Below are 22109 nucleotides of genomic sequence, written 5' to 3' on the forward strand. Positions count from 1 at the left end.
TTTGCTGGCTGTTTCATCTATAACAACTGAGAGTTAGAAGATATTACTTAAATCACATTTAATTAACAGTGAAAGAATATTAAGAAAAACAACATTGTTGGCTAAAATCAGATAATAGGTCAGTCACGGTGGCTCACAACTGTAATCCCAGCACTTTGAGAGGCTGAGGCAGGAGGATCACTTGAGGCTAGCTACTTGGGAGGCTGAGGTGAGAGGATCACTTGAGCCCAGGATTTCAAGGCTGCAGTGAGCTAATGATTGTGCACTGCACTTTATTTAGCCTAGGTGACACAGTGAGACTCCATGTCAAAAAATAAAAATAAAAGGCCAGGTGCGGTGGCTCATGCTTATAATCCCAGCACTTTGGGAGGCTGAGGTAGGCAGATCACCTGAGGTTGGGAGTTCGAGACCAGCCTGACCAACATGGAGAAACCCCATCTCCACCAACAATAAAAAATTAGGCATGGTGGCGCATGCCTGTAACCCCAGCTACTCAGGAGGCTGAGGCAGGAGAATCGCTTGAATCTGAAAGTTGAGGTTGTGGTGAGCTGAGATAGCTTCATTACACTCCAGCCTGGGCAACAAGAGTGAAACTCTGTCTCAAAAAAAAAAAAAAAAAGAATTATTGAATCCATAATGATACAAATTCATTCATTCACTCATTCATAGAGGAGAAGGGAAAGTTCTCCTTTACAGTAGAATGCCAACCAATAAATGTATAATGAATGATGAAAACAGAAAATTGGCCAGGTGCAGTGCCTCACTCCTGTAATCCTAGCACTTTGGTAGGCTAAAGTGGGAGAATCGCTTCAGGCCAGGAGTTCAAGACCAGCCTGAGCAACACAGCAAGACCTTGTCTCAAAAAAAAAAAAATCAGCCAGGCACGATGGTGGATCACTTGAGCCCAGGAGGTCAAGGTTGCAGTAAGCAGTGGTTGCGCCACTGCACTCCAGCCTGGGCAACCAGAGTGAGACCCTATCTCAAAAACATATATAAAATAAAATAAAAAATTAATGGAAAATTACCACTTGCAAACTGTCAGGTCTGAGATTTGATTTTACCCTACTTACAAACTAATAAATTAGCCTCTTGCTTGTTTTATGGATGTGGCCAAAGAAACAAGACTGCTGGCCAGGCGCAGTGGCTCACACCTGTAATCCCAGGATTTTGGGAGTCTGAGGCGGGCAGATCACGAGGTCAGGACATTGAGACCATCCTGGCCAACATGGTGAAACCCCACCTCTACTAAAAATACAAAAATTAGCTGGGTGTGTGGTGCACGCCTGTGGTCCCAGCTATTCAGGAGGCAGAGGCAGGAGAATCGCTTGAACCCAGGAGACGGAGGCTGCAGTGAGCCGAGATCGCGTCACTGCACTCCAGCCTGGGCGACAGAGCAAGACTCCATCTCAAAAAAAAAAAAAGGAAGAGAGAGAGAGAGAAGGAAGGAAGGAAGGAAGGAGAGAGAGAGAGAAAGAAAGGAAAGAAAGAAAGAGAGAGAGAGAGAAAGAAAGAAAGAAAGAAAGAAAGAAAGAAAGAAAGAAAGAAAGAAAGAAAGAGAAAGAAAGAAAGAAAGAAAGAAACAAGACTCCTGGGTCAGAGACAAAGGACTTTATTGCTTACAGCATGGCAAGCAGCGTAGGCAGCAGGATATTTGCATCAGTTCCCCTTTCCCTCCAACTTCCATGGGGTAACACAACGTGGCCCAGATGGATGCCTCAAAGATGGTGGGTTTGGATCACAGCTGAGGAACACTCAGCTCAGGGAATCTATTGTTTTTGTTGTTGTTGTTTTATTATATATTTTTTATTTTTATTTTTTATTATTTTTTTGAGACAGAGTTTTGCTCTTGTTGCCCAGCCTGGAGTGCAATGGCGCAATCTCGGCTCACCGCAACTCTGCCTCCCACGTTCAAGCGATTCTCCTTCCTCAGCCTCCCGAGTAGCTGGGATTACAGGCATGCGCCATCATGCCCAGCTAATTTTGTATTTTTTTAGTAGAGATGGGGTTTCTCCATGTTGGTCGGGCTGGTCTTGAACTCTCAACCTCAGGTGATCTGCCCACCTCGGTGTTTTATTGTTTTATTTTTGTAGAGATGGGGTCTCACCATGTTGCCTAGGCTGGTCTTGAAATCCTTGCCTCAAAGGATCCTCGACTTGGCCTTCCAAAGTGCTGGATGGCTGGGCACGGTGGCTCACACTTGCAATCCCAGCACTTTGAGAGGTCAAGGAGGGCAAATCACCTGAGGTCAAGAGTTCGAGACCAGCCTGGCCAACATGGCAAAGCCCTGTCTCTACAAAAATACAAAAATTAGCCAGGCCTGGTGGCGTGTGCCTGGAGGCTGATGCAGAAGAATCACTTGAACCTAGAAGGCAGAGGTTACAGTGAGCCGAGATCGCACCACTGCACTCCAGCCCAGGTAACAGAGTGAGAATCCATCTCAAAAAAAAAAAAAAAGAAAAAAAAATCAAGGCTCATGCCTGTAATCTCAGCACTTTGAGAGGCTGAGGCGGGCGGATCACCTGAGGTCGGGAGATCGAGACCAGCCTGACCAACATGGAGAAACCCCGTCTCTACTAAAAAATACAAAATTAGCCGGGTGTGGTGCTGCATGCCTGTAATCCCAACTACTCAGGAGGCTGAGGCAGGAGAATCACTTGAACCCAGGAGGCAGAGGTTGCAGTGTGCCAAGATCGCACCATTGCAATCCAGCCTGGGCAATAAGAGCGAAACTCCATCTCAAAAAAAAAAAAAAAAATCAAAGTGCTGGGATTATAGACATGAGCCACTACGCCTGGCTGAAATCTATTGTTTTTATACCAAGCAGTGGGCAAGCCTGCTCTTTGTCCAAGAGGAAACATTAACTTGTCTCTGAAGATTACCAGCTGTGTAAACAACCCTGAGAAAAGGCCCAAATAAAGAGCATTCTTGGGCCTTGCATTCTTGGCACACCCAGCAAGACATGTAAGCACACAACAGATCCATGGAGGACTCTCAACACAAAGATCGCAATAAAAATTGTTTCAGGCAAAAATTATTGATGGGCTGGGTACAGTGGCTCAAGCCTGTAACCCCAGCAATTTGGGAGGCTGAGGCAGGAGGACTGCTTGAGCCCAGGAGTTTGAAACTCACCCAGGCAACAAAGCATGACATCTCTACACACACACACACACACACGTTTTAAATTAGCCAGGCATAGTGATGCAAGCCTGTAGTCTCAGCTACTCAGGAGGCTGAGATAGGAGGCTGAGCCCAGGAGGTTGAGGCTGCAGTAAGCTGTGTGATTGCACTACTGCACTCCAGCCTGGGCAACAGAGTGAGACGCTGCCTCAAAAAAAAAAAAAAAATCATCGATGGATGCTTAAATTAGTAGGCACTGTTATGATGAAAAACAGAAGTCACATATTTTCCCACAAGATGCTTATTAAATACAAAGAAAAAATAACAACTTTATAGTAGAGCAATCTAGCAAACATTAACCAAGTGAACAAAGTTAACATCACCAGGAATGGGAAAAACTGCTGACATCATGTGACTCTTCCTACGATGCCTTGAAATGACACATAATTTCTCTGGCGTTCTTGCCAAATATGAATAACCTGCATTTTTTTTTTTTTTTTTTTTTTGAGACAGAATCTCGGTCTGTTGCCCAGGCTGGAGTGCAGTGGCGCGATCTTTGCTCACTGCAACCTCCACCTCTCGGGTTCAAGTGATTCTTCTGCCTCAGCCTCCTGAGTAGCTGGGATTACAGGCACGTGCCATCAGGCCCAGCTAATTTTTTCTATTTTTAGTAGAGATGGGGTTTCACCATGTTTGCCAGGATGGTCTCGATCTCTTGATCATGTGATCCGCCTGCCTTGGCCTTCCCAAAGTCCTGGGATTACAGGCGTGAGCCACCGTGACCGGCCGTAACCTGCATTTAAACATAAGGAAACATGAGGCCAGGCGCAGCGGCTCATGCCTGTAATCCCAGCACTTTGGGAGGCCAAGGCAGGCAGATCACCTGAGGTCAGTAGTTCCAGACCAGTCTGGCCAACATAGTGAAACCCCATCTCTACTAAAAATACAAAAATTAGCCAGGAATGGTGGCAGGTGCCTGTAATCCCAGGTACTCTGGAGGCTGAGGCAGGAGAATCACGTGAACCTGGGAGGTGGAGGCTGCAGTGAGCGGAGATCACACAACTGCACTCCAGCCTGGGCAAAAGGGCGAGACTCTGTCTCAAAAAAATTTTTTAAAAAATAAGGAGGCCAGGCATGGTGGCTCAAGCCTGTAATCCCAGCACTTTGGGAGGCCAAGGCGGGCAGATCACGAGGTCAGGAGATCCAGACCATCCTGGCTAACACGGTGAAACCCTGTCTCTACTAAAAAAAATACAAAAAAATTAGCTGGGCGTGGTGGCAGGCGCCTGTAGTCCCAGCTACTCAGGAAGCTGAGGCAGGAGAATGGCATGAACCCGGGAGGTGGAGCTTGCAGTGAGCCGAGATCATGCCACTGCACTCCAGGTTGCGCGACAGAGCAAGACTCTGTCTCAACAAAAATAAATAAATAAATAAAAAATAAGGAAATATCAAATAACCCTAAAGTAAGGGACATTCTGTAAAATAACTGGCCAGTACTAAAAGCAATGCCAAGATCATTAAAGACTGAAAAACTGCAGAACTGTTTCAGACTGAAGGACATGACAACTAAATGCGAAGCGTAATTCTGGATATATAGACTCCTGGGCAAGAGATAGATCATGATATAATTAGCAAAATTTGAAAGCGATCTATAGATTGGATCATGCGTCAATGTTAATTTCTTATTCTGGGGTTAAATATGATGTTTACATTTGGGGGATCTGTGTGTAGAGTATGGGAATTCTTCTGTTTTTTACAAATTCTTTTTATTTTTAATTTTGAGACAGGGTCTCACTCTGTCGCCCAGGCTAGGAGTGCAGTGCTGCAATTTTGGCTCACTGCAACCTCTGCCTAGCGGGTTCAAGCAATTCTGCCTCAGCCACCTAAGTAGATGGGATTACAGGTGTGCGCCACCACACCAGGCCTTTTTTTTTTTTTTTTTTTTTTTTTTTTTTGCTTTAAGTTCGGAGATACATGTGCAGAATATGCAGTTTTGTTACATAGGTATACACATGCCATGGTGATTTGCTGCACCCATCAACCCATCCTCTAGGTTTTAAACCCCGCTTGCATTAGGTATTTGTCCTAATGCTCTCCCTCCCCTTAATCCCCACCCCCTGACAGGCCCCAGTGTGTGATGTTCCCCTCCCAGTATAGACCCATGGGGAATGTTTCAAAAGTGAGAACTTCTTATACATGTTATTTAAAATGTGTTTCCCCCTATCAAGAACTCCTATTTATGTATTTAATATACTTCCATCATGTCACCTGGGCAACAAGTCTTGCTCTTGTCGCCCAGGCTGGAGTGCAATGGCGTGATCTTGGCTCACTGCAACCTCCAACTCCCGGGCTCAAGCGATTCTCCTGCCTCAGCCTCCTGAGTAGCTGGGATTACAGGTGGCCGCCACCATGCCTGGCTAATTTTTGTATTTTCAGTAGAGACAGGTTTCACCACGTTGGCCAGGCTGGTCTGGAACTCCTGACCTCAGGTGACCCACCCACCTCAGCCTCCCAAAGTGCTGGGATTATAGGTGTGAACCACCATGCCCAGCTTTTTTTTTTGAGAAAGAGTCTCGCTCTGTCACCCAGGCTGGAGTGCAGAAACATGATCTTGGCTCACTGCAACCTCTGTCTCCAGAATTCAAACGATTCTCCTGCCTCAGCCTCCCAAGTAGCTGGGATTACAGGCGTGCGCCACCACACCCGGCTAACTTTTTATATTTTTGGTAGAAACGAGGTTTCACCATGTTGGCCAGGCTGGTCTTGAACTCCTGACCTCAAATCAAATCATCTGCCTGCCTCAGCCTCGCAAAGTGCTGGGATTACAGATGTGAGCCACTGGGCCCGGCCTTTTTTTTTTTTTTTTTTTTTTTTGAGACACAGTCTAGCTCTGTCACCCAGGCTAGAGTGCAGTGGCATGATCTTGGCTCACTACAACCTCTCCTTCCCAAGTTCATGCAATTCTCATGCCTCAGCCTCCGAGTAGCTTGGATCACAGATGCACACCACCATGCCAGGCTAATTTTTGTATTTTTACAGAGACAGTGTTTCACCTTGTTGGTCTTGCTAATGTTTGTATTTTTACGGAGACAGGGTTTCACCATGTTGGCCAGGATGATCTTGACCTCCTGACCTCAAGTGATCCGCCGGTCTCGGCCTCCCAAAGTGCTGGGATTACAAGTGTGGGCCACCACGCCTGGTCTCCTCATAACATTTTTAACAGCAGTTATAATAAATCTGCATGCACACCATGTAATGCCTATGGAACTAATAACTAGTCTTCTATTGTGCAGTGCTTCTAGTCACATATATAGATGTTTTTGTGATTCTCAAATACACAAATCCTCCTAAAAGCATCATATACCGATATTCACTGCAGCCTGAATAGCAGATTGGGAACAACTTAAACATCAGTCAGTAGGTGACTGGTTAGTTGTATCATTCTTTTTGAGACAGGCTGCAGTGCAGTGGCAATATCATAGCTGACATAGCTGACTGCAACCTCCGCCTCCTAGATTCTGGCGATCCTCCCACCTCAGCCTCTCGAGTAGCTGGGACCATGGGCATGCACCACCACGCCCGGCTAATTTTTGTACTTTCTGTATAGATGGGGTCTCACTACATTGCCCAGGCTGGTCTTGAACTCCTAGGCACAAGTGATCCACCTGCCTCGGCCTCCCAAAGTGTCGGGATTACAGTCGTGAGCCACCGTGCCCCGGCTCCTAGTTGTGTAATTCTTACGAAGAACATCACGCAGCTGTTAATGAGGACTTCCCATTAGTCTTGATATGGCACACTCTCCAAGACATTTAAAGTATAACACACCCTACAGTGTGTATTAGGAATTGCCATTTGTGTGGGGAAATGATTATATTCACATATAAGTTTATAAATTCAGAAAGCACTCCGAAAATTCATCGAGTATCCAGGGGTAACTGTGCTTGTCTCTAGTGTTGAACTAGTGGCGGGAGGAAGATTTAATTTCCAACACATGCCCTTTGGTGCCTTTTGAATTCAGAACAATTTCCGTTATCTATTAAAAATAAAATACTGGCCGGGCACGGTGGCTCACGCCTGTAATCCCAGCACTTTTGGAGGCCGAGACGGGAGGATCACTTGAGCTCAGCAGTATCACTTGAGCTCAGGAATTTGAGACCACCCTGGGCAACATGGTGAGGCCGTGTGTCTATAAAAAGAAAAAATAAAGTAAAATATCACGTGTTACTGAATCCCCTGGAATTCGGCGGGCACTGGATACTGTAAACAATTGTGGAGCTCTTTGGAAATTTACCTTAAAAGGAAGTCCTCTCAAAGGCTGGACACCATCACTCTACAAGGGTGAGTTTTCAAATCTACCATGGAAGCCCAGGGCCTCAGCAGCATCCTGAGTCCTAATGACGGACAGGTTATGACTCAACTCCCATCGCACCAGTCCTGCAGCCTTCTAAAGGCATCCAGCACTTTCTACCTTGCATTCTATCTTCATCTTCGCTAGTCCTTACAGCACCGCATGATTCCGGCGGAGGGTGCTTATCAGACTAGCTTGTGTGTCCCCACGGCACCTACAGCACCGTCAAGCACAGGGTCCAGAAAGCTCCAATGAAAGGCATGAAAGCAGCAAGGGAAGGAGACTGAGGAGCAAACCGCGCGAGTAGGAGCGGGAGGAGGCCTACCCTACGCCCTGTCCGGCGCGGGGCACAAGCCCTGCCTGCATCCTGAGATCCCGGGTCCGCAAACTTGGGCCCCACTGAGCAGCAACGCCAGAACCCAGAAGCACTTACTGCCAGGAACAGGCTACTCCAGTGCGCTATAGCGTCGCGGCCGCGGGGTGAGGGGTGGGACCGCCGGCACCGTGCAGCCGCGGACCAATGAGCGGGCGCTGGACAGCTCGTGGCCCAATAGCGGCGGCGCGGGCACGCTAGGGGCGGGCCGGGCGCGCCGACTTTTCCGGAAGATCCGGATAGTGCATCCCGGCCACGGCGCGCCGGCTCTGGGGTCTCCGCGTGCCGCATCGCTTTCTTTTCTTCCTCTGGAGCAGCTATGGCGGCGGCGAAGACTCTGAACCCCAAGGCCAAGGTGGCCGGAGCGCAGGCGGCGCTGGCGTTCAACATTAGCGGTGCGCGGGGTCTGCAGGACGTGCTGAGGACCAACCTGGGGCCCAAAGGGACCATAAAGATGTAAGGTGAGGCTGGCGGGAGGGCTGGGTGGGCACCGCGCGCCGCTGCGCACCTGGCGGGCCCAAGACCGCAGACGGGAGCCCGCTGCCTCGGGGCTCCGCAGCCACCCTTCCTCGCGTCCTCCCGGGCCGGTCCTGTTCCCTGCTAAGTCCCACCGTTGCGGCCATTTCTTGCTGCGTCGATGCCGTCTCCATGGAGAAAAAAGCGGCTCTAGTGTGCGGCGTTCCCCGCCTTCTTGGGCTTCCAGACACCCTGAGGGCTCTGCACAATCTCTGCGGGGACGGGGTGGGCACTACACTTGTCCTCCAGCCTGCGGGAGATAACTAGCTCCATATTCTCGGCTCCCTAACATCGGGGAAAAGCCCGTTTTCTAATGGGACTTTTTAATTTAGTTTTCGTTGATAACTAGCTCCATATTCCTGGCTCCCTGAGATCTGGGAAAAGTCCTTTTTTGTTGTTTTGCTTTTTTTTTTTTTTTTTTTTTTTTTGAGACAGAGTCTCGCTCTGTCACCCAGGCTGGAGTGCAGTGGCGCGATCTCGGCTCACTGCAAGCTCCACCTCCCGGGTTCATGTCTTTCTCCTGCCTCAGTCTCACGAGTAGCTGGGACTACAGGCGCCCGTCACCACGCCCAGCTTGCATTATTTATTTATTTATTTATTTATTTATTTATTTATTTATTTATTTATTTTGTATTTTTAGTAGAGATGGGGTTTCACCGTGTTAGCCAGGATGGTCTCGATATCCTGACCTCGAGATCCACCCGCCTCGGCCTCCCAAAGTGCTGGGATTACAGGCGTGAGCCACCGCACCCGGCTGGAAAAGCCCATTTTCTAATGGGACTTTTTAATTTAGTTTTCGTTTTAATTTCGTTTTTGTCACAATTTGATTGATTTCTGTCCCTTAAACAGTCTTGTTTCTGGCGCTGGAGACATCAAGCTTACTAAAGACACAGGAGTTGACGATCAGCCCTGGCCAACATGGTGAAACTCGGTCTCTACTAAAAATACAAAAATTAGCCGGGCACGGTCCTGCACAGTGCGCTGCTTCACGAAATGGTGAGAGGTGCTCTGCTAGGTCAGAAATGTCTTGATTTTCCGTAGAACTTTTGCTTTGTAGAAAGATTTGCAATGTCCATTCTCAAGGTAGGAGAACATTCAGAAGTGACATGTAACAGTGACAGTAATAGTACTGACTGTGCCTGGAGTCTGACAGCCCTGTCTTTGAATCCCTGCTTTTTTGCCATTCACAGTCTGGGCTAAAGGACTGTAATTGTACATTAATTATAATAAAATTTGAAAAATTAAGGGTGGTTGACACAATCACATGGGCAAAATGCATGAGGATGGTTTTTCTCTTTATGGGTTTTTTTTTTTTTTTTTTTAAGACAGAATCTCACTCTGTCGCCCAGCCTGGAGTCCAGTGGTTCACTGCAACCTCCGCCTCCTGGGTTCAAGTGATTCTCCTGTCTCAGCCTCCCAAGTAGCTGGGATTACAGGCTTGCTCCACCATGCCCAGCTAATTTTTGTATTTTTTGTAGAGATGGTATTTCACCATGTTGGCCAGGCCGGTCTTGAACTCATGACTTCAGGTGATCCGCCTGAGTCAGCCTCCCAAAGTGCTGGGATTACCAGGCGTGAGCCACAGCATCTGGCCGGTTTTTCTCTTTTTAAAACAGCAATTTCTCTGTTATGTCTCATCTCCATCTCCAACTGGAGGGGAGAGAAATCTCTTTGCTTTAACATTTTTAAAGTCTTAGGGATGGAGAATATGAGATTATTGAAGGGAGTATGCGTTTTACTCATCCCTAAATTCCCAAAACTTAACAGTTCAAATCCAAGAAAGAGAAATGATTTCCTGCTGATTTGAGTTCAGAATAATCAGGGTTTTGCTAGTAGTATACCATGCTATCAACATCCAGATGAAATATCTTTAATAAAGACTTGCTAATCTAGGAGGTGTTTTTGTTTTTACTGGGTTCAGTGGTGGCCCGTGTTAGCAGAAAAGTGGAGCCACGGTTAAACTTGACGTCAGAATTGTTTTGGGGCCGGGTGCAGTGGCTCATTCTTGTAATCTCAGCACTTTGGAAGGCCGAGGTAGGTGGATCACTTGAGGCCAGGAGTTCACGATCAGCCCTGGCCAACATGGTGAAACTCCGTCTCTACTGAAAATACAAAAATTAGCCAGGCATGGTTCTGTACGCCTGTAGTCCCAGCTACTCCAGAGGCTGAGGCAGGAGAATCGATTGCTTGAACCTGGGAGGCTGAGGTTTCAGTGAGCCAAGATTGTGCCACTGCACTCTCCAGCCTAGGTGACAGAGTGAGACTGTCACCAAAAAAAAAAAAAAAAAAAAATTTATTTGGGTTTTAGTGTGTCAGAAATATAGCATAAGTAGAGAGAAGCACATAGAACATTTACAATTTAGGAAATAATTATAAAGTGGACACACACAACCACTATTGTAGTTAAGAAATAAATTGTTGCTACCACCTCAGAAGTCCCCTCCCACTGGAACTTCTCTCCAATCTCCAGAAGTCTGTTTTTCAGTTTTCTTTGAAAAAATTACAAACCTACGAAAATAATGATTATATTGTGTGTGCCCTTTTTTAGATTCACCAATTGTTTACATGTTGTTCCATTTCTTTTCTATTTTTCCTCTGAATCATTTGAAGGTAAGCTACAGACATGTCATTTTACCTCTAAAATACAATTTTTTTCCGCTTTTTTTTTTTTTTTTTTTAAGAGACAGGATTTTGCCATGTAGCCCAGGCTGGTTTCGAATTCCTGAGTTCAAGGGATCCATCTGCTGTGGCCTCCCAAAGTGCTGGGATTACAGGCATGAGCTAACGCACCTGACCTTTCCTTTTAAATTATTTGGCCATTGCAGAGTAACAGTGGAGGCTGCTGAGCTTTCATTTTAGGAGATACCTGGCTTATTCTCATAGAGCCCTACACTTGCCTAAAGAGGCAAGGATGTAAAATTATCCGTTACTGTTAACTGTTAGCTGTCATCTTGAGTAAACTTTTACTGAGCCTCAAGCTTCCTCATCTGTAAAGTAGAGATAACCTGAGAAATAAATTACACATGAAAATGTTTCCATCATTATAATTGCATGCGCATGATAGCTAATTGTGACTTTTTAATCTTAGTAATTTGTAGCCAAACACTTGGGTAGCTTTTTCAAGTAGATAGTACTTAAAGAGGCCCTTCATGCATTTTATTTGTGGTATTTTTAGACTGTTTCATATTGTTTTAAGTGATTCATTCTTTTTCTACTTTCAGCAAATTCAACACCCAACAGCTTCCTTAATAGCAAAGGTAGCAACAGCCCAGGATGATATAACTGGTGATGGTACGACTTCCAATGTCCTAATCATTGGAGAGCTGCTGAAACAGGCAGATCTCTACATTTCTGAAGTATGCACAACTTTTTTTTGTTTTGTTTTTTTGAGATGGGATTTCACTCTTGTTGCCCAGGCTGGAGTGCAATGGCATCTCGGCTCACTGCAATGTCCGTCTCCTGGGTTCAAGCAATTCCCAGCCTCAGCCTCCTGAGTAGCTAGGATTACAGGCATGTGCCACCACGCCCGGCTAATTTTGTATTTTTCGCAGAGATGGGGTTTCTCCACATTGGTCAGGCTGGTCTCCAACTCCTGACCTCAGGTGATCCACCCATCTTGGCCTCCCAAAGTGCTGGGATTAAAGGCGTGAGCCACCGCGCCTGGCACACAACTCTTGTTTCTGTAATATATTATTGTATATAGGACGTGCCAGATACTTATTTATACAAATTGATGTGTTAATACTAGCGGAGGCCATACAGTAGAATTAGGGGGCTTAAATCTGGGTCTTTGCCTTGGTCTAAAACAAATTTGTTGTGAGCTTGGACAGGTTATGGAACCTTTTTTGGCCTGAAAATAATTTTGTAATCAAGTTGAATTGCCTATGTGATTTGTATCTGTCTTTAGATTAATAATTGAGATTTTAAAATGGGATGTTTAGGACTAGGCATATTTATTTGTTAGGAAAAAGACAACCAAAAGCTTACATTTAGATAAATTCCACTTTGTTAGCCCTGACTAGTTCCAAGGTTTAAAACAAACCTCAGTGACTACGAATCTATTGTCAGAATTTTCGGGTAAAAGAGAGCAGATAGTCTTTATTTATTTTTATTAGTAAATGATGTGAATTCGTTTGAGATTACCTATAGAAAAGATAGAATAATGCTACCATCTGTGAGTTGTTGGGACACAGTGTCGGTTTTGACATGATTCGGAGTGGTTTGCACAGTGAACACCCAAGGGTGCTTTATAGTTCCCTTGGCTTTGACCCTGTGCTAGAGCATTGCCTGCTCTTCTCCTCTGCATTGAAAGGAATATTTATCCTTTTAAATGTATTCAGAAAGCCAGCACATTATATTACCTCGTGTTCAAAGATATGATGATCAGAATATCCCTCCAAGAATTATCTGAACTTTATCATGAACTATAGTTGCACCTAATTGAAGATGCAAGTGTTATTGTGTGTTTATTGTAGGGCCTTCATCCCAGAATAATCACTGAAGGATTTGAAGCTGTGAAGGAAAAGGCCCTTCATTTTTTGGAAGAAGTCAAAGTTAGCAGAGAGATGGACAAGGAAACACTTAAAGATGTGGCCAGGGCATCTCTTTGTACTAAAGTTCATGCTAAACTTGCAGATGTCTTAACAGAGGTATGTATTAAATTTTGTCTGTGTCTGGTATGGTACACCTATATAGAAAATCTCTGATAGTAGAAACGTGAATATAATTATGAATTTCAATCACAAGGTGCTATGTAGCTTCATTTTTGTGGCAGTGATACCTAATCTGTGTCTCTAAAAAGTAAAATGAGGAAATTCAAATAATAGTATACCTAACCGGGTTTTAAAAGTAAAATTGGAGCTTTCATTAAAAGGTTTATAAAGTGGAGATTTTGTTATTAGAAAGCTTCCAGTTATCAGTATTTTTAATGAAACACCAGGAGGAATGTTAATGTTAAGGAATGTTAATGTTTGGGAATTACAGATTGAGATTTCAGAAATGTAACAGCTGTTCATATATAATGTATTCTATCTGCTTATAGAAAAATACAAATCAGTGTAGAGATTGTAAAATGAAGAAACTGTCTACTTTAGCCTTCTGAAAAGCAACATGTTTCTGCTGCTGCAAATTGAATTTACTTAATGGTTATCCTTCTCCTATTGCAGGCTGTAGTGGGTTCCATTTTGGCCATTAAAAGAAAAGATGAACCTATTGATCTCTTCATGATTTTGTGATCATTGACAAGAAACATAAATCTGAAACTGATACAAGGTAGGTGGTAGAAGACTATGAAATACTAATGGTCGGGCCTGGTGGCTCAGGCATGTAATCCCAGCACTTTGGGAAGCCGAGGTGGGTAGATCACCTGAGGTCAGGAGTTCAAGACCAGCCTGGCCAACATGGGGAAACCCCGTCTCTACTAAAATTACAAAAATTAGCCAGGCATGGTGGCGGGCGCATGTAATCCCAGCTACTTGGGAGGCTGAGGCAGAAGAATTGCTTGAAACTGGGAGGCGGAGGTTGCAGTGAGCCAAGACCACACCATTGCACTCCAGCCTGGGTGATAAGAGCAAAACTCCATCTCAAAAAAAAAAAAAAAAAAACTAATAAAGTGTGTTTTGAAATTTAGGGGTGCTTTGTACAATATATATTGTTGGCAAAATTTTTAATATATTTGGATATAAAATGTTGTATATTTACCTGAAGGTATCAGTTGGATAAATTGCTCGGTGAAGATATAAGTTGGATAAATTGCTAGGTGAAGATTGTTTTTACTTTTAGTAATATTTTCTCCTGAAATAAGGTGAACGTTATGTTGTATTTATGGGTAGAATTATTCCGAAAGGTGAACAACATCAGTCATTTGGCGTTTATTGAATTGCTAGGTACAAAGCATAATGAGAAGCAGTAGAGGAATTAAAAAAAATTTTTTTTCTAAAGACTTAGTTAGAAAACATGTATATGTTCGTTTCTCCTTTCTTTTTGTGGAGAATGGAGTCTCCTTATGTTGCATAGCCTGGTTTTGAATTCCTGGGATTAAGGCGTCCTCTCACCTCTGCCTCCCCAAGTGCTGGCATTACAGGCACTTGGCAGAAAACATGTTTTTAAAAGATATCATCACAGTTTGACAGCCCACCAGGGAGACTATCTCTGCAGACTTTTCTGTACAGCATAGGATCTTCAAGTAATTCAAGAAACAACGCTGACTGCATGAAAATTATCAGTGCCTTCTCAGTTCGGTGTTTAACGTACACCCATCTGGAAATCAATAACCATAATTTTGTGTGTGTTTGAACAGCTTAATCAGAGGGCTTGTTTTGGACCATGGAGCATAGCATCTTGATAGGAAGAAAAGGGTGGAGGATGCATATATCCTCATTTGTAACGTGTCATTAGAATTTGAAAAAACTTAAGTTTATAGCCCCTTAACTTAAATGGAGGAGCTTCGTGTTTTAGGTGAGTTACTTTTTTGTGAAACTTCGTTTCCCACTGTAAGGACAATAATCCTCAAATTGGTTTGGGAGAGTTATAGGAAACAGCCTCTGAAGATGTGCAAGGGGCAGGATTGGAGCTCAGTGAGCTGTTTGTTAAATCTTAGGACTAATCCAGTTTCAGAAGCTATTTTCTCAAAAAATAAATGTTTCCCTGCTTTCTGTAACTTTTTTTTTTTTCTTAATAGAGAAGTGAATTCTGGCTTTTTTTACAAGAGTGCAGAAAGAGAAAAACTCATAAAAGCTGAAAGAAAATTCATTGAAGATAGAGTTAAAACAAATAATAGAACTGAAAAGGAAAGTCTGTGGTGATTCAGATAAAGGATTTGTTATTAATCAAAAGGTGAGAATGAAAATCCAGTGTATAAACTAAATAGTATGTATCATCCTTTTTACTTTTAAGGTGAAAGATGTTGAAACTAATTTTTATTTTTGTTATAGGGAATTGACCCCTTTTCCTTAGATGCTCTTTCAAAGAAGGCACAGTCGCTCTTCACAGAGCTAAAAGGAGGAATATGGAGAGGTATGAGTAGCAGATTTATCTGAGTAATTTGACTTTTACTTATTTTGCAAATGAATTGGGATTGTTTTTCCTTATACTTTATTTTTGGGTTTTCAACTGTACAATTAATTGGCATTAACTATATTCGCATTATTTTGCACCCGTCAGCACTGTCCATCTCTAGGATTTTTTTTATCATCACAAACTGAAACTGTATACCCATTAAATAGTTACTCCCCATTTCTCATTCCCTTTATGCCCTTGTAAACATTATTTTACTTTTTGTCTCTGAATTCAGTATACTTTCTCCCAAAGAGCTCACCACAATAAAAGTTTTTTAAAAAATATTATTTTATTATTTTTTTGAGACAGTCTTGCTCTGTTGTACAGTGGCATGATCGTGGTTCATTGCAACTTCTACTTCCTGGGTTCTTAGGATTCTCGTGCCTCAGCCTCCCGAGTAGCTAGGATTACGGGTGTCTGCCACCATGCCCGTTGAATTGTTTTGTTTTCATTTTGCTTTTTTGGTAGAAATGGGGTTTTGCCATGTTGGCTAGGCTGGTCTCAAACTCCTGGCCTCAAGTGATCCACCCACCTCAGCCTCCCAAAGTGTTGGGATTACAGGCGTGAGCCACCATGCCTGGCCAATAAAGAGCTCTTGTCCATCTTTAGATTTCATTTGCTGACTTGGGGAGAGTGGTTTAAATAGAGGGTTAAAAGACTGGTTTTCAGCTGGTTGATGGCAAATGAAAAGGCGTAGGTTAAAGTACATTTTAAACTGTAATCTTGTGTGTAATTCTGAAAAATTCCTTCTTAGAAATTACTGGTCTTCTCTTTGAACTTCACTGGTAACATTGCTTATTCATTTCCCTTAAAATGCTATTTCAGGCTGACTCTTGCTTGTGGTGGGGTGGCCCTGAATTCTTTTGAGGACCTAAGTCCTGACTGCTTGGGACATGCAGGACTTGTATATGAGTATACATTGGTAAGTGTATTTTCTTCCTGAGGGTAATAGAACTTTTTAGCTCATGAATTATTTTTGTTTTGTTTGAGATGGGTTCTCACTCCTGCCCGGGCTGGAGTGCAGTGGTGTGATCACAGCTCACTGCAGCCTCATCTTCCTGGGCTCAAGTGATCCTCCTGCTTCAGGGTCCTGAGCAAATGGGACCACAGACATGTGCTACCATGCCTGGCTAAATTTTTTTTGTAATTTTTGTAGAAACAGGGTCGTATTGTGTTGCCCAGGCTGGTCTTAAACTCTCGGGCTCAGGCTGTCCTTCACCCTCAGCCTCCCAAAGTGCTGAGATTACAGGCATGAGCCACTGTGCCTGGTTCATGAAGTCTTTAGCAGAAAAATTAATTGAAATTCAGGATCAGATTTGTGTTTATATACATTTTGAAGGTTTATGTGTAGTAATGGGAAGCCATTTATATGTGATTTTTCAAAAAGATAATTTGGTTTGATGTGATCAAGTTTGTTCCTTATTAATATGCTGCTTGTCATTCTCTGTAAGTCCCTCTTCTCTCTTTGCACACACCGTGTTTTTGAAAATCATGTTTCTTCTACACAAAGGGAGAAGTTCACCTTTATTGAGAAGTGTAACAACCCTCGTTCTGTCACATTATTGATCAAAGGACCAAATAAGCCCACACTTAGACCAAAGATGCAGTAAGGGATGGCTTGAGGGCTGTCAAAAATGCTATTGATGATGGTAAGCTCCTCACCATATTTCAATTCTATTAAATTGTTTTGCTGGTCTGAAAAGCATGGCTGAATACTGTGTTCTTTTATCAGTAGTTTACACAGCCAGACACCATGCAAAAGCAGTCTTCCCTTTAGAATGACTGATGGTATGCTAAGGTTTTTCATAGCATATCATTATTAAAGGTGAATACAAATAAATGAACTAATACTGATCTGTTGAAAGAGCTGCCAGTGGCCAGTGAAGCCATTCTGGCTGGACCATTCTCCTATTTGATATGTTAGTTGCTTGTATTGTGGCTTTCACATGCAGTACTTAAATTGATGTGGTCATAGTGAATTTGTAAGAAATTAATGGCTTTCATATGTATATTTTGTTATTCATAATTAGTTCTACAGTTTTCTTAGCATTTTTCTTTTTCTCCCATCCAACAGGCTGTGTGGTTCCGGGTGCTGGTGCCGTGGAAGTGGCAATGGCAGAAGCCCTGAATAAATATAAGCTCAGTATAAAGGGCAAGGCACAGCTTGGAGTCCAAGCATTTGCTGATGTGTTGCTCGTTATTCCCAAAGTGTGTATGCCTTAAACAGTCAATCTTCCAAAAGATTCAGCTGATCAAAACTTTTTGATAATGTAGGCTTTATTAATAATACGGATTTTGGATAAACGGGTTTGATCAGTTTTCTTCCTGACTGTAAAACATGCAAACGTATTGGTTTCTCTGGGAGGCCTGAATAGCTGACGTTTCAGATGGCAAGAGAGAACCTGTAGCTTAATATTTGCAGTATTAGGGGTTATACTTGAGTACAAACTTGCTTTTTGTTTTGGTTTTAGCTAAACTGATATCATTGTTTTTTATTACATACTAATTTTGAAGTATAGTTTATGACTGGTGTATTGCTGCTGGGATTGGGGTAGATGAGAGAGTTGATCAGTAACTTGTGTCTGGTTATTCTCTGAAGGGAACATAAATGTTCTGTCTTCATGCAATGAGATTCTTTTTTTGTTTTGTTTTGTTTTTAAGAATTTTGAGAGTTTTGCTCTTGTTGTCCAGGCTGGAGTGCAATGGTGTGATCTCGGCCCACTGCAACCTCAGCCTCCCCAGTAGCTGGGATTACAGGCACCTGCCACCACACCCGGCTAGATTTCTTTTGTATTTGTAGTAGAGGTGGGGTTTCACCATGTTGGCCAGACTGGTCTCATACTCTTGGCCTCAGGCGATCCACCTGGCTTGGCCTCCCAAAGTGCTGGGATTACAGGCATGAGCCACTGCATCCGGCCGAGACTTTCTTTTGCTCCTTTTTTTTTTTTTTTTTTTTGAGATGCAGTCTCTTGTCGCCCAGGCTGGAGTGCAGTGGCGTGATCTCGGCTCACAGCAACCTCCACCTCCCAGGTTCAAGCGATTCTCCTGCCTCAGCCTCCTGAGTAGCTGGGACTACATGCACGTGTCACAATGCCCAGCTAATTTTTTGTATCTGTAGTAGAGACAGGGTTTCACCATGTTGGCCAGGATAGTCTCGATTTCTTGACCTTATGATCCGCCTCGGCCTTTCAGAGTGCTGGGATTACAGGTGTGAGCCACTATGCCCGGCCCCCCTTTTTTTTTTTTTAAATATCAATTCTTCCTGTTTTCTCAGGAATTAAATTTGTTTACTTTAGGTTCTTGCTCAGAATTCTGGTTTTGACCTTCAGAAAACATTAGTTAAAATTTAAGCAGAACATTCAGAATCAGGTCAGCTCGTGGGTGTGGACCTGAACACAGGTAAGAGAATGCAACTGTTTGTAGAGGAAAAACTAGATGTAGTACATGTGAGTTGAAGCCAGGAAAGATTCAAAATGGGGACCAAAAAAAAAATCTTTTGCTTTGCAATTTGACACCAGTACTATTAGGGAAGTCTGGGTTCTAAAATGGGATAAAATAGGATATTAATCAAAAATGGAATGACTAGGTATAATAATTAAGGGAGTAGAGTAGACTGAGTAACTTTGGTATAGTTTTGTTGGAGATGTTGAGTGGTGGTAGATGGTTCAGATTAATGTTGAAGGATTTTCATATTGCATTTACCTTAAACTCAGTTCTTTGTTTCTTTTTTTTTCTTTTTTTTTTTTTGAGACGGAGTCTTGCTCTGTTGCCCAGGCTGGAGTGCAGTGGCAAGATCTTGGCTCACTGCAACTGCTGCCTCCCAGGTTCACGCCATTCTCCTGCCTCAGCCTCCCGAGTAGCTGGGACTACAGGCACCCGCCACCACGCCTGGCTAATTTTTTGTATTTTTAGTTGAGATGGGGTTTCACCGTGTTAGCCAGGATGGTCTCGATCTCCTGACCTCGTGATCCGCCCGCCTCAGCCTCCCAAAATGCTGGGATTACAGGCGTGAAGCACCGCACCCGGCCACCTTACTCAGTTTTTAATCAAGTACTATGATAAGAAAATAGATTGGGTGATTATATTCATGGGTGAAAAACAGCTAAAGATAGCAAATAATGCCAGAAAAGGGGATCTAGAAATCTAATGAAATGGTGACAGCCCTGATCTTAGGCCCCTGTAACAAAACAACACAAATTAAGTACAAAGTAGGAGACAGATAACAGGTACATCCATGCAGTATGTGCAAGACCTATTGCTGTCAACATTATTATTTAATAAAAAAGATTTCTGGAATGAGGGAAATGATCAGTCCATTTTAGCCAGATTAGAGTTGCAGTGCTGTACTTTAGTATGGGTAAACAGAAATGTATCCAGAAGGAGAGAGGGGTGTTCAGGTCTTCTAAGTAGAAGTCAGACACTCCTCAAATATTGTGGACAGGGGTCATGGTTTAGAGTAGAAAATTGGGCTAACAGAGAAGCTTTGAATTCCCATAGTTAATACTGGAGGAAATGAGTCATCGGTGATAAGCAAAGCCACACACAATATTGTTGGTTCTTATTGACTGAACTTACTTTGGTTGCCTTTTAGGTGAGCCCGTGGTAGCAGCAGAAGCAGGCATTATGGGATAACGATTGTGTAAAGAAACAGCTTCTACATTCCTGGTAAGTTTGGGAAAATGAAAATTAAACTGTTAGAGAATCATCATACTCTTCATTTGGTGTTTTCTGTTTAGTTGCTCATTTTCCCCCATGAATAATGTAATCAGCTGAAAGTATGGAAACTGAACTAGCCCTCTGATGTGTAGAGGGGAAGGGGGAAATTTAATTGGATGTTAACGTGTGCAGCTTAGTTGGAAGTGGGAAGTTGAGTCGAATTAGGGCTCCTAATCATCTGAGCTATCTAATTTTTATCCCCCTTTCAGCACTGATTGCCACCAACATTCTCTTGGTTGATGAGATCATGCGAGCTGGAATGTCTTCTCTGAAAGGTTGAATTGAAGCTTCCTCTGTATCTGAGTCTTGAAGACTCTGCAAAGTGATCCTGAAGAATACAGCTGTGGAATTTTTGTCCAAGCTTCAAATGAGTTTCAAGGGAATTTTCCCATGTGAAAAAAGGAGAGAACACTGGCATCTGTTGAAATTTGGAAGTTCTGAAATTATAATTACAGTATTTTTTAAAAATTGCACTGAAGTATACACACATAAAGCAGGTCTTTCACCCAGTGAACAGGATGTTTTGCTTTAGCAGCAGTGACATAAAATTCCATGTTAAATAAGCATATATTACCTACCTTATTAAATATTCCTTGAAAAAGCAGATTTTAATGGTTTAATTTTATGTGGACATATGTTAAATTATTCAGCAGTACCCTATTGTTAAGCATCTGGTTTTAAAATTTTTATGCTAATATAAATAACGCTTAGTAATTTAAAATTTTGGAAGCATCCCGTTAGTGTAAATTTCTGAGTAAATTTATTGATCAGTTGGACTTTTCACGCTTTTGAAATAGCTTTGCTAAAATGCTCCCCCTACAAAGTTGTAGGAAATGGGAAGAGGAGTAAACTAGAGGCAAGGGAGTTGAGAGAGCTGGAAGGCATGGTGGCTAAGGGCTACGGTTATCAGGTGAAATTTGAGATTTGTAGGCTGACTATATTTTCAAGCTTCTGAACTTTTGCTTATGCAAAATATTCATCCCAAAGCCTCTAGCGTCATAGTTTCCTCACCCAAATTACTATGTTTCCACAAGATTTATATAGTTGGTCTATCTCTGCGGTCCTTGAAAGTAAAGTTGGTGTTACTAGGCTGTGGGTTTTGGGGGCTCAGCAGTGACCTGGAGTGTGCAAATATTAAGTTGAAACCTCCTTTGTGGTCTTGCAATGGTTTGACGCACAGAAGCAATCTTAAAGGGAATGAAAGCTGTCCAAAGGTTCAAAAAGTAGTGAAGGGGCCTCTAGGGACCCTCAACCTGCTTTTCCTTACTTCCCTGGGCAGCCCTGCAGGTGGTATGGCCAGTCCTACACCTCGCGTCCATCAGTTTCCCCCGCTGAACCGGTGGGTGAGGGGCGGTGGTGGAGCAGCATGCGCATGTGTGGAGGAGGCGACTGCCACCGTGGTGCGTGAGGGCGGATGAGCAGCGGGGCCGTGGGTGTGCGCGGCGTGGCGCGCCAGTCCTGATGCCAGCATGGGTTGTTCATCACCGCTGCTGTCCCTGCTGTCGCTCCTGGTTGGTGCGTGGCTCCGGCTAGGTCATTGAACCGCCGGCCACGCCGGGGGCGCTAGGAAAGGGGATGGGGCCCTCCGCCCTGGCGGGAGAGAGCCTGAGGCCCCTCTGCCTGCTTCCGGGATACGCCTGCAGCCGCCGGCTGGGGAGGTCGCTCTCGGTGCGCAGGGTGCCTCACCGCCTTGTGCTTTCAACTGCTTGCTCTGGAATCTTTCAAACTAATAAAAGGGAAAGAGAGGCCGGGCGCGGTGGCTCATGCCTATAATCCCAGCACTTTGGGAGGCCGAGACGGGTGGATCACTTGAGGTTAGGAGTTGGAGACCAGCCTGGCCAACATGGTGAAACCCCGTCTCCACAAAAATACAAAAAATCAGCCGGGCGTGGTGGCGTAGGCCTGTAATCCCAGCTACTCAGGAGGCTGAGGCAGGAGAATCCCTTGAAGCCAGGGGGCGGAGGCTGCAGTGAGCCGAGATTG

General features: G+C 43.8%; 1 long non-coding RNA gene, 2 other non-coding genes and 1 pseudogene across 3 annotated transcripts in view; 3 read left to right on the forward strand and 1 right to left on the reverse strand.

Moving 5' to 3' along the window:
• The window catches only part of LOC134730679 (uncharacterized), a 32153-nt gene extending 24613 nt beyond the window's left edge, over window positions 1-7540 (reverse strand). The window contains exon 1 of the long non-coding RNA XR_010112593.1: window positions 7409-7540. This is a non-coding gene — a long non-coding RNA (uncharacterized LOC134730679). The remainder of the gene's footprint in view (window positions 1-7408) is intronic.
• Window positions 7541-9360: 1820 nt separating this feature from the next.
• LOC129398221 (T-complex protein 1 subunit zeta-like) lies at window positions 9361-20732 on the forward strand (annotated as a pseudogene).
• On the forward strand, window positions 12576-12709 carry LOC117981290 (small nucleolar RNA SNORA22). The gene has a single exon (XR_004672762.1). It is a non-coding gene; the product is annotated as a small nucleolar RNA SNORA22 (small nucleolar RNA).
• On the forward strand, window positions 17113-17247 carry LOC112438689 (small nucleolar RNA SNORA15). Its single transcript, XR_003027064.1, has one exon. It is a non-coding gene; the product is annotated as a small nucleolar RNA SNORA15 (small nucleolar RNA).
• Window positions 20733-22109: the final 1377 nt, after the last annotated feature.

The sequence above is a fragment of the Pan paniscus genome, chromosome 6 (assembly GCF_029289425.2).
Source record: "Pan paniscus chromosome 6, NHGRI_mPanPan1-v2.0_pri, whole genome shotgun sequence".
In the NCBI taxonomy this organism is placed as follows: Eukaryota; Metazoa; Chordata; class Mammalia; order Primates; family Hominidae; genus Pan; species Pan paniscus.